At 44.5% G+C, this 17,850-nt stretch overlaps 1 protein-coding gene across 8 annotated transcripts in view; it reads right to left on the minus strand.

Annotated features, from left to right (window-relative positions):
* The window catches only part of SUSD1 (sushi domain containing 1), a 299,394-nt gene that overhangs the window by 37,268 nt on the left and 244,276 nt on the right, over nt 1–17,850 (minus strand). The window contains exons 16-17 of one of the 8 annotated variants that reach the window (XR_013551695.2): nt 8,517–8,654; nt 7,977–8,161 (exon numbers count right to left, since the gene is read on the minus strand). The exons of 6 other annotated variants lie outside the window; for them this stretch is intronic. The gene's annotated coding sequence lies outside the window, so the exon portion shown is untranslated. The remainder of the gene's footprint in view (nt 1–7,976; nt 8,162–8,516; nt 8,655–17,850) is intronic. One more of the 8 variants, XR_013551696.2, reaches the window with a different exon arrangement.

Genomic DNA, 17,850 nt, shown 5'->3' on the forward strand with positions numbered 1-17,850 from the left:
GACTCTGCTCAGGGTGCCAACCCTTCCATGACTACCTTCTCTGGTGATATGCCCTGTGTCTGTGCCTCCCCAGCCTCACCCTGCACCTCTGTCCTAGCACTTAATACTCGTTCTTGTAATTGCTCCTGTAGTTGTTTGTGTTCATCATTAAATTCGAAATGTCAAGGGCAGGGAGGGTCAGTCTCTTACTTGACTTTGTGTTCCAAGCGCCTAGCTTAGGACCTGACACAAAGTCCGTTTTATTGAATGAATTAACGAACAAATAAAGATAAGCATGCCTGCAGCACTAATCTTATGCCTACAGCCAATCACGTCATAGGAGCGCAGACTGTGGAGCCAGACCGGTTGGGCCCACTTTCCAGCGTCACCATATGCTTCCTGTATACACTCTCTGCGCCTCAGTGGATTCCAATGTGATCTACTTCTCAGGGTCGATGTGAGAATTAAAGGAAATACCGCATATGAAAAGCCACATTCTTGGTAAAAGCTTGTGTTACAATAAGGATCTCCAGTCACTAAGTGAAAATGAAAGCTTAGTTGCACAGTCGGACAAAGTAGCTCTTCTTCCTCCAAGGCTTGAGGAAAAGAATCGTTCACAATCTGATGGAGAGAGTTGCTTGATCTTTTGTAGGGCAACTGACCTCTCCGCCCTTGGTGGTTCACAGTAAATATTCTATCTAGGGTTCAAGACAAAAAATCAATCTGATTTATTTAAACTATTATAAATAGTGCTATTGTAGCCCATATAATACTGGCCAGAATGTTAGCTAATGGCCTGAACTGCAAGGCCTGGCAGAAAATTGCAAGACCTCACTGCACAGGCCTGCATTCCCATAAGAATAGTCCACAAAATCTGAAGACTGAGCACGTGGTGTTCACAGCGAGCGTTGCAACACGCTATGTGCAATGAGGTGCACCCGTGACATGGGCAACATTCAAGGAATTTTACCTGACTGGAATGTTTCCTGCTATTATTCTTTAAAAGGACAACTGGTTCTGTGTACCTAAAAGACATTTCCTGGGTGTTCTCTGACCCTGAGCACTGAGAGCAGTGAGTGTGGAGGCTGAGGTCTCTAGACCTGGCCATCTGAAGGGGAATTTTCTTGCACATGGCTTTGCAGCTTCCATGGTTCCTAAGCTGTAGGATAAGAATTATTTTATTTTTAATTTTTTTAATGTTTTTTTTTTTTTTTCTTTGAGAGAGAGCGAGCAAGGGCAAGCGGGGGAGGGGCAGAGAGCCAGGGAGATACAGAATCCTCAGCAGGCTCCAGACTCTGAGCTATCAGCACAGAGCCTGATGCAGGGCTTGAACTCATGAGCCCACTTAACCAACTGAGCCACCCAGGCGCCCCGGATAAGAATTATTTTACATGCCAACTGTAGTGCCCCACTCCCCTATCATAAGGCCCCAAACTCTAAACCTTTAAAAGCTTTCCTGAAGACTATAGATGCTGGCGAGGATGTGGAAAAACGGGAACCCTCTTGCACTGTTGGTGGGAATGCAAATTGGTGCAGCCGCTCTGGAAAGCAGTGCGGAGGTTCCTCAGAAAATTAAAAATAGACCTACCCTATGACCCAGCAATAGCACTGTTAGGAATTTACCCAAGGGATACAAGAGTACTGATGCATAGGGGCACTTGTACCCCAATGTTTATAGCAGCACTCTCAACAATAGCCAAATTATGGAAAGAGCCTAAATGGCCATCAACTGATGAATGGATAAAGAAATTGTGGTTTATATACACAATGGAATACTACGTGGCAATGAGAAAGAATGAAATATGGCCTTTTGTAGCAATGTGGATGGAACTGGAGAATGTGATGCTAAGTGAAATAAGCCATACAGAGAAAGACAGATACCATATGGTTTCACTCTTATGTGGATCCTGAGAAACTTAACAGAAACCCATGGGGGAGGGGAAGAAAAAAAAAAAAAAAGAGGTTAGAGTGGGAGAGAGCCAAAGCATAAGAGACTGTTAAAAACTGAGAACAAACTGAGGGCTGATGGGGGATGGGAGGGAGGGGAGAGTGGGTGATGGGTATTGAGGAGGGCACCTTTTGGGATGAGCACTGGGTGTTGTATGGAAACCAATTTGACAATAAATTTCATATATTGAAAAAAAAATAAAATGTAAAAAAAAAAAAAGCTTTCCTGAGATTCTGATGCAGGCACTTTCCAGGACACTGTGAGAAACATTTCAGTGGAGTTGTATCACCATGGGGATGCATTTTACTCAAGTTGACAGTGGAGTGAAGGTGGTGGCCTTGTGGGCAGGAGGGTTGAGGCTCAGCCCCTAGGATATAATTTGTTTGATCTCTAGGTGAAGTGGTTGCAATATTGTGATTTACAGTAAGATACGTGTGTGTGTGTGTGTGTGTGTGTGTGTGTGTGTTTGTGTGTGTGTGTGTGTGTGTGTTTTAATGTTTATTTATTTTGAGCGAGCACGAGCAGGGAAGGGGCAGAGAGAGTGAGAAATAGTCCCAAGCAGGCTCCCTACTGTAAGTGCAGAGCCCAAAATGGGGCTTAATCCCATGAAGCATGAGATCATGACCTGAGCCTAAATCAAGAACCAGATATTCAACTGACTGAGCCACCCAGGCATCCCTTTAATAAGAAACATATATTTCATCTTCAGCGCCCTTTCTGGCACAGAGTTCCTAAAACCCTTATAGTTTCCTATGTGAAGAGAGGTCTTTTGTTATGTTAATGAGTGGACTCTAGGACTGCATCTGGAGTTGGGGTTGATTGCCAGGAGAACCAAACTTGGGATTGGAGGTTTGGAACTTTCAGTCCCACCCTCCTGACCTGCAGGGAGGGGAGAGGGGCTGGAGGTTGAATCAATCACCAATGGGCAATGATTTAAATCATGCCGATGTAATGAAGCCTCCATAAAAACCCAAAGGATGGAGTTCAGAGAACTTCCAGGATGGTGAACACATGGAGATTTGAGGAGATTCACGTGCCTGGAGAGGGCATGGGATCTCCAAGCCTTTCCTCATGCCTTGGCTTCTGCATCGTTCCCATCTGGCTGTTCCTGAGTTATTTGCCTTAGTAAATTGGTAATCTGGTAAGTAAAATGTTTCTCTGAGTTCTTTGAGCCACTCTAGCAAATTAATGGAACCCAAGGCAGGGGTGGTTGGAAACTCCAATCCATAGCCAGTTGGTCAGAAGCACAGGTGACAACCTGGACAGGTGTCTGAAGGGGCAGGGGGCCGGTCGGGGGACAGTCCTGTAGGACTGAAACCTTAACCTGTGGGATTTAATGCTATCTCTGGGTAGATAGTATCACAACTGAGTTAAACTCTTGGACACCTAGCTGGTGTCCTGTGCATTGCTGGGTAACATGGGAAGAACCTCTCCCGCCACACACTGGAATCCTGATCGGGAACCCAGTAGTGGCCGGGTGGAAGTGTAATCACCAGTGGTTGCCACAACACACAGGAATCTACAAGGCAGACCATACGGAACAGTAGGTGTTGATCGGCAATCCAGAGGTCTGGTAACAGGAACCTCGAGGCAGAGGAAAACATATTTGAAAAGTTAACAGAAAGTTTTCAATATTTTTTTCTTAGGACCTGTAATTTTGAACTTTATAACCAGGGTAACTGGAACTTTAAATTTTTACTTTGTTTGCATGGATTAGCGCAAGGGGGTAAGTGTATGGAGGAGTACCATGGCTGTGTCTAAAGACATTGAACCAAAGCTGCTGAGCAGAGGTAGGAAGCAGCCTCTGTCCTTCAGAGTCCCACTGATTTGGACCAGCAGTGCCACACCTGTCCGGCCAGGGAAGTCTGGGAAAATGACAAGCTGCCATCTCACTTCTGATCACAGCCCCTCCCAGCTAGGACCACTCAGGCTGCCATACGTCCTGCTGTGACCTTGTCTGGGGGAAACCGGTGTGATTCCATAGACAGCAGTAGCGCTAGAAAGAAAACTGAGCTCTCTTGCATCTGAGAACAGAGACCCCAAAGTCTCAATCCCCAAAGCCTCAACAGAAATGTCGGGCTTCCTGTCCCTGTTACAGCCGGCCTGTATTACAGTGGCCATCAGTCCACACTGCCTGAGGGATTCCAACAGCTGACTTGCCAAATTATCAGGCAAAAGAGATTGCAAATGAAGAGAACGTGTAATTTGTGGTAGAGACCAAGCTGGCCAGAAGATGAGGGTAAGTGGAGGCAGAATAATGGGAGAAACAGGGGAGCCTGGGTGGCTCAGTCGGTTAAGCGTCCGACTTCAGCTCAGGTCACGATCTCGCGGTCTGTGAGTTCAAGCCCCGTGCTGGGCTCTGGGCTGATGGCTCAGAGCCTGGAGCCTGCTTCGGGTTCTGTGTCTCCCTCTCTCTCTGCCCCTCCCCGTTCATGCTCTGTCTCTCTCTGTCTCAAAAATAAATAAAAACGGTAAAAATAAATAAATAAATAAATAAATAAATAAATAAATAATGGGAGAAACAGAGGGGAAAATTCAATCAAAACACAAGGAAGGGGGGAAACATAATGACAACTTTTAAGAAGACAGAGCATAAAAAAATGAAATTCTGGAACTAAAAAGCAAGATCTCTAAATTTAAATTTTCAACGTGTAAATGGAGCAATTACTTGTAAAAACCAAATTCATGTTTGGGGGTGGGAGGGTGTCTCAATAACCCAGAGCCAAAGACAACGAAACAAAACATACTAAATGCAAAAATTCACAGATACAAGACATAGAGGACTCATCAGGTGGAGACTTAATAGACTAACAGTAGGAGTCCTGGGGGAAAGGGGACATGGAAGAAAACTAAAGACATGATTTCCATTGAAGGGGCCCAGGTGGGTTTATTGAAAAGACACACTCCCGGGGCGCCTGGGTGGCTCAGTCGGTTGAGCGTCCGACTTCAGCTCAGGTCATGATCTCACGGTCTGTGAGTTCGAGCCCCGCGTCGGGCTCTGTGCTGACAGCTCAGAGCCTGGAGCCTGCTTCCGATTCTGTGTCTCCCTCTCTCTCTGACCCTCCCCCGTTCATGCTCTGCCTCAAAAATAAATAATAAAACATTAAAAAAAAAAATTTAAGAAAAGACACACTCCCAAAGAAGTGTCCTGGTGAAATTTCTGAGCTTCAAGGATAAATTTCACCCTCATCAGCTTGAAAGAACAAGTTACTGACAAAGGAAAGAGAGTGAGGCCATCATCGGACTATCAGCACTACCTAGGCTCTTGGGAGGCACAGGGATGATATGGATAGGCCAGGGGGGGCAAAGTGGATTATGACTGGAAAAGCTTATGTCCAGTCAAAACATTAGTATAGGAGGGCAAAAAGAAGGCATTTCTGGACCTGTAGGGCTACAGAAGGTACACCAACCATGTACTCTGTCCGAAGTCAAGAAAGTACTCAAGAAAACAACCCCAATCAGAAATCTCTGCATGGGAGAGTTGAAAGAATTCAAGGAAACAGTGGTGAATAATGAACCTTGTGTTAGTCACGGTCTGAAAGGATGATGCTAGTGTAGCATGGAATAATGAGAATTTTTGAATCAGATAAGACTTTTTAGAGGGGAAATTTCAAGTGGCCTCGGCTAAAATTCTAATTTCTCTCAAAACCTAGGAGTAGGGACGTGAAAGAAATTAGGGCTTCAAGCTTTGCGGAGCTTTACAAGTCTCAAGGGAAGGGCTGCCGTGCCATTTCCACGGTGCGCAACAAACAACTCAAAATTGCTCCTTAGACATGAAACGTCCTTTGTCCGTTCTTCCACTGAGGATTTCTTCACTGTAGTAGTAGTATCTCTTCGAGCTCTTTCTCTCCCCGACCCCCCACCCCTTTCTGTCTGCTGTCTCTCTTTCTGTCTCGCCCACCTGGTGGTGACCTTTCTTTACCGCCTCAGCTCTCCAACCTTTTTGTTTGTTTTTTCTCCTACCCACATTCGTCTTACCCTTTGCACGGGGCAGGTTAGCTACAGATTGCAAACTTAGCTCCAGGCCCACCTGTTCAGATCCAAAACCCATCAAGATGTTCAGTGGGACAAAAGGAACAACTTCTCCCTTAGAAATAAAAAAAGGACTAGCAGAAACCTTGTGATTATGGTCTTTCTTTTTACAGAATACACTTTCATTAGAAGGCTGTGCACTTTGGGGCGCCTGGGTGGCTCAGTCAGATAGATAAGTGTCCGACTTCAGTTGCGGTCATGATCTCGCAGTTCGTGAGCTCGAGCCTTGCGTCAGACTCTGCAGACAGCTCAGAGCCGGAAGCCTGCTTCAGATTCTGTGTCTCCCTCTCTCTCTGCCCCTTCCCCACTCACACTCTGTCTCTCTCTCAAAAATAAACAAACATAAAAAAAAAAAAAAGAAGGTCCTGTATGAAGTTCAAGGTCATTGGGAAGCAATAGGGTTGAGAATAGGGTTAGGGATGGAGGTGGGGACCATGAGGTGAAGACGGATGGGGTGACAGGGCAGGAGCATGCTAAGCCTTGAAATCCTAGATAAAGAATGTAGGCTTTATCCTGAAGGCAGTGGGGGGGGGGGGGGGGTGGCATTGAAGGGTTTGTGTTTTAGAAAGATTTCTCTGGTTGCTACATGAAGATAGAGTTTTTAGTGATAATGACCTTGAAGGCAGAGGCCAGAAGGAAATTTTTTGTTCTAATTTAAGAGGAATTCTGTTTATTTATGGAAATCACCGCCACCTTTATGACCTCAGGGTGGCTAGAAACTTTTCTTTTTTCCATTTGTGCAGGTCGGATGGGAATGTGCCACTTACAACCTGGCACTTTCCACAGTGGGAATCCTTTCGTGTCCCATACCGACCCTATATCTGTCTTTATGAGGGTCTGACTCGCAAATTCCCGGGAGGCTGACACCTAAGAAAAATCCTGTCAGAGTGACACCCCACTTCATCTAACTTCCTACCTTCATCTGACTTCTCCAGGACATCACTCTCCAATTTGTTCCTGCATATGACGGGCTCTCAGTGCTAACTTTATTTCCCTTTTCCAGTCTCCCACTCACAGTTTGGCTTTCCCTACTGCTACCTAATATTCAAAACTTAATTCTGAAGAATGTTAAATTAAAACCTTAGGTAGGGGTGCCTGGCTGGCTCAGTCGGATAAGCGTCTGACTCTTGGTTTCGGCTCAGGTCATGATCTCATGGTTCATGAGGTCCAGCCCCATGTCGGGCTCCACGCTGACAGTGTAGAGCCTGCTTGGGATTGTCTCCCTCCCTCTCTTTCTGCCCCTCGAACCTATCGTGTGGTTGAGTGTAGCTGGAATAAATAAATTTAGCAATTGGTATAATTTCCAAGTCTGCTTCCTGACCCCCGTTATGAGGACTATTATGGTAAAAAAAGCAAACTAAGCCTTCAAGGAGTACTGTCCAATAGAAACATAATGTGAGCACACATTTAATTTTAAATTTTCTAGTGGCCATATTTTAAAAAGGTAAAATGAAACAGGTAAAATTAATTTTGGTAGTATATCTAATTTAACTCACTATATCCACCATAGTATCATTTCAACACTAAATCAACATACAACATATTAGTAAACTTATTTTTGTCCTATGCTACACTTACAGAACAACTTATTACGGACTACAGGTACTCAGTAACCACATGTGGCCAGTGGCTACAGGACTGGATAGCCTCACTCTAGACCTTCTCCTGCCTACCATGAGAGTTAGCCAGAAGCAATGATACATTCCTGGAAGATTCTCAGAAATGCATATGTAATCAAAAAGATTTGATTATGGTTATGGTTATTTGGTAGTGTTTCTTTCATATCCCTTTCTAACATACCTGTTTTATCTCTGCAGTTGTCAGATAAACTCAAAGAAATATATAGTATTCTTACAGATTTAATTAGGTAGTGATTCAAACTGTATCTACTGTTCTGGATGTGCTGTCTTTACTAGAGCAAAGCATAGTTCCTAACATCTGGTGTGCAACTATGGGTGCGATAACTGTTTTTATGCATTCAAATAAGGAGAAAGCATTAGCTGCAATTTGCTTTTACCTGGCAAGCATAGCTGTCCACCTTGGCTGTCTTGCCTTGGGATTACATCAACTCTGCCTCTGTGCCACAATTTAGTCCGTGCTTGACTATCTCCTTGTTCCATAGGACATGATGCTGGCCCATTATATTGATGACATCAAGCTAATAGGCCCTGGAGGCCCGGATGCAGCAGATGCTTTAGGGACCTGAGTAAGATACAGATGTGATTGAAGCGAGAGAAGCATGCCATGAAAATACGGGGGCTGCTGCCTCGTTCAGTGTAAGTCTCTCATACGTGCAAACATTGGGAAAAATTAAACTGGCAACAGTAGGGAAGCTTTATTAAGGAGGAACTTGAGACAATTTCCAATGAAAGCCACGACAAGGCTCATGAAGAGACCATTGCACTAGTGTAGGTGAGACACTAGGCTTGGACCAGATGGGGGTCTAGATCAGGGAGAGTGGAGGCGGGTAACAGTCTCATTCCTGGTTTGGCTGTTGTCAAAGAACTCACATGGCTTTCCAATCACAACTTTTAATATATTAAAAGTCACTACTAACCATTTTTTCTGGGAGTTGACTGAAAAAATTATCAACTCAAATCTGTCCAGATGTCATATGACAGTTCTGTGTGGATTCAAGTTTCAATTTGACATTCCCTGAACTTTCTTTGTTGGGAGGTCCTCAAAAATCACGTTTCTGCAAAGCAAATTAATTCTATAAGAAATATTTCTAAGGAGTAGCATCTTACTCAGTGTTTAACGGGAAGAAGAGAAGTAACATTCGACTATCTAATCATGCACCAAATCTGTGAGCCTATTTATTCCTTCCAAGAACCTTATGACATTGTAATGATTATATTCTTTTTTTTTTTTTTTTTTTTTTTTGGAGACAAAGAGAGAGTGCGCGCGTGCATGCAAGCAGGGGAGGGGCAGAAGGAGAGAGAGAATCTTTTTTTTTTTTTTTTTTGGGACAGAGAGAGACAGAGCATGAACGGGGGAGGGGCAGAGAGAGAGGGAGACACAGAATCGGAAACAGGCTCCAGGCTCTGAGCCATCGGCCCAGAGCCCGACGCGGGGCTCGAACTCACGGACTGCGAGATCGTGACCTGGCTGAAGTCGGACGCTTAACCGACTGCGCCACCCAGGCGCCCCAAGGAGAGAGAGAATCTTAAGCAGGCTCTATGCCCAGCGCACAGCCCTACTCGGGCGCCATCTCGCAACCATGAAATCATGACCTGAGCCAAAATCAAGAGTTGCATGCTTAACCAAATGAGTCACCCAGGCGCCCCTGATTATATTCATTTTATAGATGATAAGAGTAATCAGGGATTCTGACAAGTGAGTTCCCCACTGTTTTCAGAATTCCCACCTGCCAGGCTAACTTAGCCCCAGTTGATCTGGCTGAGGCCCCACTTCTCCTTTTGCTCCATACAAAAGGGCTCACAGAAAACTTAGCAATGCTACGGTCATCGGAAAACTACTGTCTTTTTCACTTCCAGCCTGGGACCACCAGAACCCAATAGGAAAAGCAGAGGGTGGTAGGGGAGTGGGGAGCAAGAGCTCAGTGTGCTCATTCTCAGCAGGGTTGATGGCAACCACTCCCATCTGTAGAGTTACAAACGTGTTCCCCACTTGTTTCTCTATTGAATAAGATCTTCACAAGAACTCTCTGAGTAGGTATCATGAGGTCCATTTTAAAGATAGAGAAACTGAGGGGGCGCCTGGGTGGCTCGGTCGGTGAAGTGCCCAACTTTGGCTCAGGTCATGACTTCTCAGTTCTTGAGTTTGAGCCTTGTATAGGGCTGTCTGCTGTCAGCACAGAGCCTGCTTTGGATCCTCTGTCCCCCTCTCTCTCTGCCCCTTCCCCACTCATTCTCTCTCTCTCTCTCTCAAAAATAAACAATTTTAGAAAAAAAGATGGAGAAACTGAGACTCAGAAGTAGACTTACATGTGTACAGTTATGTAACTCATAACCGGCAGAGCCAAGGTTTGAGTTCAAATCATCTGACTCCAAAACCAGAACATTTTCCACTGTATCAGGCCACAGAGGAAAATGAAGCATGGAGCATCTTTCTGGATAGAGTCAGGGGTCTGAGATTCCCTGGTAAGGGGCCAGTATCCCTGCAGGGTGTCCTTCTTTCCTCAGGTTGCTTTGGGACTTTAAGGCAAATCACTGTGTATTGTAGTCAAAGGCTGGTGTGGCATGCTTTCTCAAGCATCCAAGCCCAAGGATGGTCATATATTAGGAAACAAGGTGGTGTTCATTCACCATACTCCTCCCTCCTAAGCCAGCTTCCAAAGTGACTGAGGCAATCATAAGATCTCACAAAAACAAAGCTCAAAATACTAGCTTTATGGCTGAAAAGGAGACCATGGGTTCACCTCCCCAGACTTTCTATTATTTATCCCCAGAATGGCAGTCTTTTCTCTCTGAGGGGCAGAATATATCCCAGTAAGTTCATGGCATGGAGGAGCAGAGAACCTGAGTTTTCAGAGAGCAAGCTGCTCCAAAAGAGAATTTTCTGGTTAGTCACTTCTCCCTTGGGGAGCGTTGTGTGAAGGAGAGAGGGGCTGAACGTGTCTGCCCATGCTTTCACCTCTTCTCTATGACAGTGTGAGGAAGGGGGAACAAGCATTCCTTCCTCTCAACACTGTGCTTCCCACATTGCAACATCCTGAGTGTACCAGGGATCGTCAGCAGATGCAATATGTAATTCATTCTGACGAGGAAAGAAAGACAATGGTCTTGATGTCTTATCTAGAATGGTAGGTAAACGAGACAATCGTGTAAGAGGAAGGACTAGTAACCAGGAAGAGCAGATGTGTTATTTGCAGACAGGTGGAACAACCAAATTAGAGTTTCAGGGCTGTAAAGAACTTAGAGATCATGTACAACAAATCCCTGCTTACCTGACAGGCTTGTTTGGCAAGGTCATGTGGGAATTCATGGGGCTGGGATGTGAGTCCAGCATTTAGTTTGGTTGTCCTAAAGAAGTCTAATGACCTCAGCCCCATACCCATGACCCCCTTCTAAGGCTTTCTCACCTTAGGGCCCATGCTGCTACTGTTGAGCCCTCCAGCATGGCCATAGCTGAAGGGGGGAAGGGTAGCCAGCCTAGATGCTGGTCTATAAACTGAGCAGGAGGGACTCCAGTGACTAATTGAACCCGCTAGATTCTGTCTTTTGAGGATTTTTGAATATGAGACATTGGGCTCTGAGCAATTGATAGGAAGGGCAAAAGACCCAGAGAACAGGCAGTAAGAAGGCATGAGCTGAAGCTATGAGTGAGAAGGGTGTGAGGTCAGATGAAGAGCAAAAAGCGTTTCATAGGTGGAGATGTGAACAGCAAAGAAAGGATGGAGGAGCTGGGTTCAAACGATGGGGAAGCTCTGGAGTAGCGATTAGCTCCTCCTGCTGCGGAGGGAGGTGTAGAGATCACCCAGCTGCCAGACCACGTTGGATCCTGCACTACCTTCCAATTACCAAACTATGTTCTAGGCCCAGGGGAGGTTAGCTGTTGAGCTATTAATAGGGTCACCAGGGACCTGGTTATATGGCCAAGATGTCACCCTTTCTTAAAACATGTAGCTTCATAAAACACCAACACTCAGGGTAAAATGGGTAAGCCTTTTTGTACATTACAACCCAAACAGGCTAACACATTGGCTTTTCCACTAGCAACTGCACTGTACAAACGACATAAATCAGTATTAAAAGTTTTGATCCCATAGTTGTGTCCCCTCTGGCAGCAACACCTACAGTTTTTTGATTGGCCCAGAATTCACTTATGATCCTTTCCTCCATCCCAAATAATCACTATCAGAGCCTTAGAAACCTCCTGGTACAGCCTATACTACTCCTTTTTCCCTAAGCAGGCACTCCTTGGGCACTGGGTGCCTCTGTGTTTAGTGTCTGTCCTAAGGTCCAAGAATAGCATGAGCAGTCGTGATGATTAAGTGCCCAGAGCATGACTCCCTATTCACGAAACGTGGAGCAGCTGGGTGGGAATGCACGTGTTGGATGAAGGGAGGTAAGTCAGGTGGGAAGATAAGAAGAATGCCCGGCTAGCTAGGAACTGTAATCTCTAGCTTTGCTTGGATGTGCCCTAACCTACTGCGACTTGACCTCCTCGCCTTCTTCACCGCATTTTTGCCCTCTGCCACTCTTCTCTCCTCCCCCTTCCCCCCTTCCCTGGCCTCTCTATGGGACTCTGGGGTGATATGAGTAAACCCCAACAAAGCTTCTACCAAATCCAGGTCTCCTTCTCCTAGAGAGTCTCCAGTGATAAGAGCATGGATTTTTCACAGTTGGTTACAAACTTGACTTTATTTTCTCACCTATAAAATTGGCAAAGTTCAGTCTCTCCAGCAAACGGTGTTGGGAAAGTGACATGTGGAAAAATGAAACTGGACCACTTTCTTACAACATACACAAAAATAAATTCAAAATGGATGAAAGACCTAAACATAAGACAGGAAGCCATCAAAATCCTTGAGGAGAAAGCAGGCAAAAACTTCTTTCACCTCAGCCACAGCAGCTTCTTACTCAACACCTCTCCAGAGGCAAGGGAAATAAAAGCAAAAATGAACTATTGGGACCTCATCAAGATAAAATGCTTCCGCACAGCAAAGGAAACAATCAGCAAAACTAAAAGGCAACCGACAGAATGGGAGAAGATATTTGCAAATGACGTATCAGATAAAGGGGTAGTATCCAAAATCTATAAAGAACTTATCAACACCCAAAAAACAAATAATCCAGGGAAGAAATGGGCAAAGTTTAAAAGCCCACTTTATTTACAAAGGTGTAGGAAAACAAGTACTCTCATACATTGCTGGTGGACATATAAATTGGCACAATTTTCAGGCTGAAAATTACAAATCACATGCCTTTTGACTTAATTAGCTCCACGTCTAAGAATGTATTCTAAAGATATACACGTAGCAAACTTTACTTGCTTTCTTTCAGGAAGCATCCATTAAGGATGGCTCCAGTGAAGAAGCAGCAGTCTTTGGAATTCTCTGTAGCCCATGATATGGGATAACCAGTGTTGTATGTAGCCAACAGCCTGTCTGGGTTGAGAATAGATATAGGTAGGTGGCCTTTCTCTTTCCATCAAGCCTTCCTCGATTTTTCCAATAGAACGACATACAGAGCACCGCACTACATCCCTTACAGAGTGCAACTGAAGAACTCAAACTATTCACCAACTATTCTGCCTTTCTGATGAATGAAAGAGTATAAGAGGGTTGTGACCATGTAATAGGGGATATTGGGCAAAAAGCGACAGTACTGTTGCATAGGAAATGCCAGAGTACAGTGTAAACGGGAAGTCATTTTCAGTTCTGACCTCAAGCAGGAAGGGGCCCCTCTAGCCAGACAGCCTTTAAAACTCCTTTTTGCCACCACAATCTGTAATGAATTCAGCCACTAGAAGAGCGCACAGAGTCCTTGGTTAGAGATTCAGAGCGCCAGGCTCACTCAGCTATTCCCAGACTCAGCATCCAAATACCGGTACCTTGAACCATGTGCAGAAAGATGACCTATAGCAAATGGATCCTATAGAAAGAGGCAGACCTCCCAATGCAGGGCACACTGTGTGAGACGGGGAGACATGGGCTACCTACAGAGAATTAGACCCAACCTGCCCCTTTGCTTTAGGGTCATTGCCAGAATCATCTAAAGAGGATCCAGAGCTGGGGTTCAGAAGCCATCACGGGCTGTTACCCAGGGTGTATTATATAGCCTTGTTTCAATCCTTCTCAACATTTCACTTTGCCATTTCCATAAAGTTCTGAGCTTGGCGAATTCCAAGGCAATATTAGAGTCCTCTAGAAAAATAAAGATAGGTACTGCCTTTTACTAATTTTTTCCCCACCATTCCTGCCATACATTACAACAGTTCTTCATTTCAGGGGGTAATTGGATGGAAAGATGATTTCATTTGTCTATTTTATGTAGGACGAGGCTTCCTGTGCTTTCTTTTCTTATCTGCAGTATCAACTTTTATGATTCTGTGGTAAATTTACTAACATGGAAAGAATAGGGGAGAAGGGGAGGGGGTTGAATAGAATAATGGTGGGGTCTGGAGTGCCTGGGTGGCAGAGAGATACTTCAAAGAGAAGAATGAATAGCAAGGCCCTAAATAAGTTGTACTCTGAGTTTAGTAATGTTAGCTGTGTTCATTGTGAGGACAGGTGTTTGCCCTCTGATAATAAGTAGACTTTAATCCTAGGTGTGAGTACAAGTCATGTCAACAGGGGTGGTTCCAGAGAAATTCACAGTTATTGCCCAAGACGCAACATTAGCCCACAACCAAATTCTCACACTGAAAAGTCACTGGCAAGTAGGAATGCCAGTCTTGATACAGCTCATTAGGTAACAGAAAAGGAACTGATCCTCCAAGTCAACAAACATCTTTGGATGCTTCAAGGGCTAGCCAGGCAAGCCATTCCAGCAAGGGAGAGGTGTGGCTCTGGTGTGTGGTGACACACGGTGAACACCCAAGCTCCGTAGTGCTGATTAGTTGTGTAATGGGTGGATGAGTCAAAGATCATGCTTCCTAGTTTGTCAGATACTTGGTAGCTCCCAGGAACTTGCTCCAGACTTCCAGTGGCTCCATGCAAGCAATCCTGGGGCTGATTACGAGACCACATCAAGACTCAAATTTCAGTGTCATAAGCACTGAAGCAAAATCCTCCTGACTCACATCCTTTAATCCAAAGAGGAAGATTTCAGTCAGAGATTGTGTTTCTGTGAGCATCTTTACTTTCACCAGGGCCTTGTGAATTTATGTGGACAGCACAGGAGGAGCAGCAAATTAAGAGTCTGGTCCAGCAAAATCAGCTCTGGCAAGGTATGAAATCTTACCCACAAGACATGGTCGTGCTGCCCAGTCCATAGCACCAACAGCTATGGTACCATGTTCCCTGCAGGGAGCTTCCTCTTCCAAGTCCCCTGTAATGTTGGTATCGACACTTATCACCCTGCTACCTTATAGTTTGGGAATGGATGGAATGGTTAGCTTTCCTTCTCATCCCCAGGGCTCCAGGAAGAACAAGTAGTCATATACTCCTAGGTTTAATCCCTGGCTAAGGTACTTAATAATTGGATGACCATGGGCAAATAATCTGAGTCTCGATTTCTTCATCTGTTTATTAAAAATAGTAATACCCACTCTGTAGGGTGTTTTTTGAAGATTAAATTAAATCAGCTCTATAAAGTGCCTAACACAGTGCCTAGCACAAAAAAAATGGTAGTTTTCATCTCTGGAATTAGTGAGTCTCAGAACTGGAAAAAATGTTAAAGGTTATCCAATAAGACCCGCCTTCTGTTATTCTGTTGCCAGAATCCCCTATTACACCTCGAAGACATGTGGCCATCCAGCCTCTACTTTGAGTGTATCAAGGCAAGAGACAATACTCCTAGGATTCCTGAGGTTCTTGCTGAAATTGAGCTGAAATATAGCTCTAAGGGGCTTCGACTATTTGGAATAGTAACCCCTTACCCACGTACAAGAGTAGCACTCTGACTGTGCAGACTTGTACCACACATCTCTGGGCGATGCTGTTCACACAGACCACAATGTAAATGGTGCCTCCTGGAGTTGGGCATTGTGATGGCCCTGTCTATGTATAAGTCATCCAAATATTTAGTGTCAACCTCACATTCCTTTGAGTCTTTTCTTCTCCAATGAAAACCTCCAAATTGCTTCTATCATGTCTCACATGACAAGTTTTGCATCTCTCATCACTCAAGTCACTCAGTGCTCAACTATGTACTGCCTGGATCTGGGCACAATGCTTTAGTCATCATCTGACCAGTCTGGAGAAATGAGACCCACTTTTCACATTTCACACCACTAAGCTATGTTCTCTCACCCCAATTCCATCCTGAACTTGTATGGTTCGTTTTATTATTTCAGTTCTCATTTAATCCTTACACTTGCCCCTATGAAATTTCATCCAGCTGGATACAGCTCATCATTCCAGATGGTGAAGACATCTTTGTATCATGCAACATACTCATTCTCTCATGTTGGTACAGAGATTACTCAAGACTCACAGGACAAAGGGCAGAGTTCTTTCTCCCACTCTTAGAAAATTCCCCCTGACATAGATTCTTTTTTCTTTCCTTCCTTCTTTTTTCCCTTCCTCCCTCCCTCCCTCCCTCCCTTCCTCCCTCCCTCTCTCCCCTCCTTCCTTCCTTCCTTCCTTCCTTCCTTTCGATACTTGTTTCACTAACATACAGTTAAGATGTCTCTTTATTGACCACAACTGTACTATGGGAGACTTTGTTGAGTTTCTTGTTCAAATGATTTATTCCTTCAGACAACAGTGTTGGGCACCTGCTGTGTCTTGATACTGTAGTAGATACCTATAGTACAGGCAATGTTGTGCTGGAAAACATTTAACACTGACTTCCCAGAAAAAAAAATCTTTGATCTGTAGCATTTGCTGATTTCCATGACATAAGTACTTCCAAAATGGCAGACTTCAAACTATCAATGTGATGTCACTGAACACGGAGTTGGGAGGAGATGTGCACAATTAGCTCTTGTGAACTAGCATGAGCCAACTCCAGCACACTACTGATGATGTACACATGAATCATAGGTGGTTTCTGCCTTAGAAAAACTCCAAGAAGTTTTTAGAATCTATGATGCACAATGCCCTTCTTCTCTCTAGACCTACTATGCAGAAACAATGTCAGTGAAGGATATAAGATTTGTCAGGTATAAGTTGTTCTCAGTGAACCATTGTGTTTCATACTTGCAGTGGGCCTTTTAAGTGGTTGTGAACCTAAATGTTTCGTTCAAAATTATTTCCAGAAGCAAGGTTAAACTCATTCACCTATAGTTTAAGGAATCCTATCTCCTCCTTTAAAAAAAAATTAGTACAGGGGTCCCTGGGTGGCTCAGTTGGTTAAGCGTGTGACTTCAGCTCAGGTTGTGATCTCATGGTTGGTGGGTTCGAGCCCTGTATCAGGCTCTGTGCTGTCAGCTGGAGCCTAGACCCTGCTTCAGATTCTGTGCCTCCCTCTCTCTCTACCCCTTTCCTGCTCACACTCTCTCCCTCTCAAAAATAAATAAACATTAAAAAAATTTAGGGGTGCCTGGGTGTCTCAGTTGGTTAAGCATCTGACTTCAGCTCAGGTCATGATCTCACAGTTTGTGAGTTCGAGCCCCGCCTCAGGCTCTGTGCTGACAGTTCAGAGCCTGGAGCCTGCTTTGGATTCTGTGCCTCCCTCTCTGTCTCTCCCCCACTCACACTCTGTCTCTCTCTCAAAAATAAATAAACATTAAAAAATTAAAAAAAAATTAGTATAGGGCACCTAGATGGCTCAGTTGGTTGAGTGTCCCACTCTTGATTTTGGCTCAGGTCATGATCTTACAGTCGTGAGATTGAGCCCCATATGGAGCTCCATGCTGGGCATGGAGACTGCTTAAGATTCTCTCTCCCTCTCCCTCTGCCCCTCCCCCATTCATTCTCTCTCTCTCTCTCTCGAAACAAAAATAATTAGTACATTTCTAATCTTCTAGCATGTTTACTATTCTCCATAAGTCCTTAAAACTCTCCAAGCACATTTTAGAAATCCCATTCCTAAATTCTCAGTAACTTGGGTGAATCCCATTCCAATTTGGGAACCCAGAGTACATACTGCCTCTTCATCTACCTTGAGCTTTGCTTCCAACCAATATTTATTCTTCTCTTTTGGATCCAAAGATCTTTCTACTTGATGAGAATGATAAAAGGAAAATAAAGGAAAGGATCCTTTCTCCATGTTTTCATGACAGATAATCTTTGCTAACTGATGGGCAGAATAAGTTCCCCATTCCCAAGATGTCCACATCCTAATCCTTGGATTAGGAAGGACGTTATCTTACATGTA

This window comes from Panthera onca, chromosome D4, assembly GCF_046562875.1.
Source record: "Panthera onca isolate mPanOnc1 chromosome D4, mPanOnc1 haplotype 2, whole genome shotgun sequence".
Lineage (NCBI taxonomy): Eukaryota > Metazoa > Chordata > Mammalia > Carnivora > Felidae > Panthera > Panthera onca.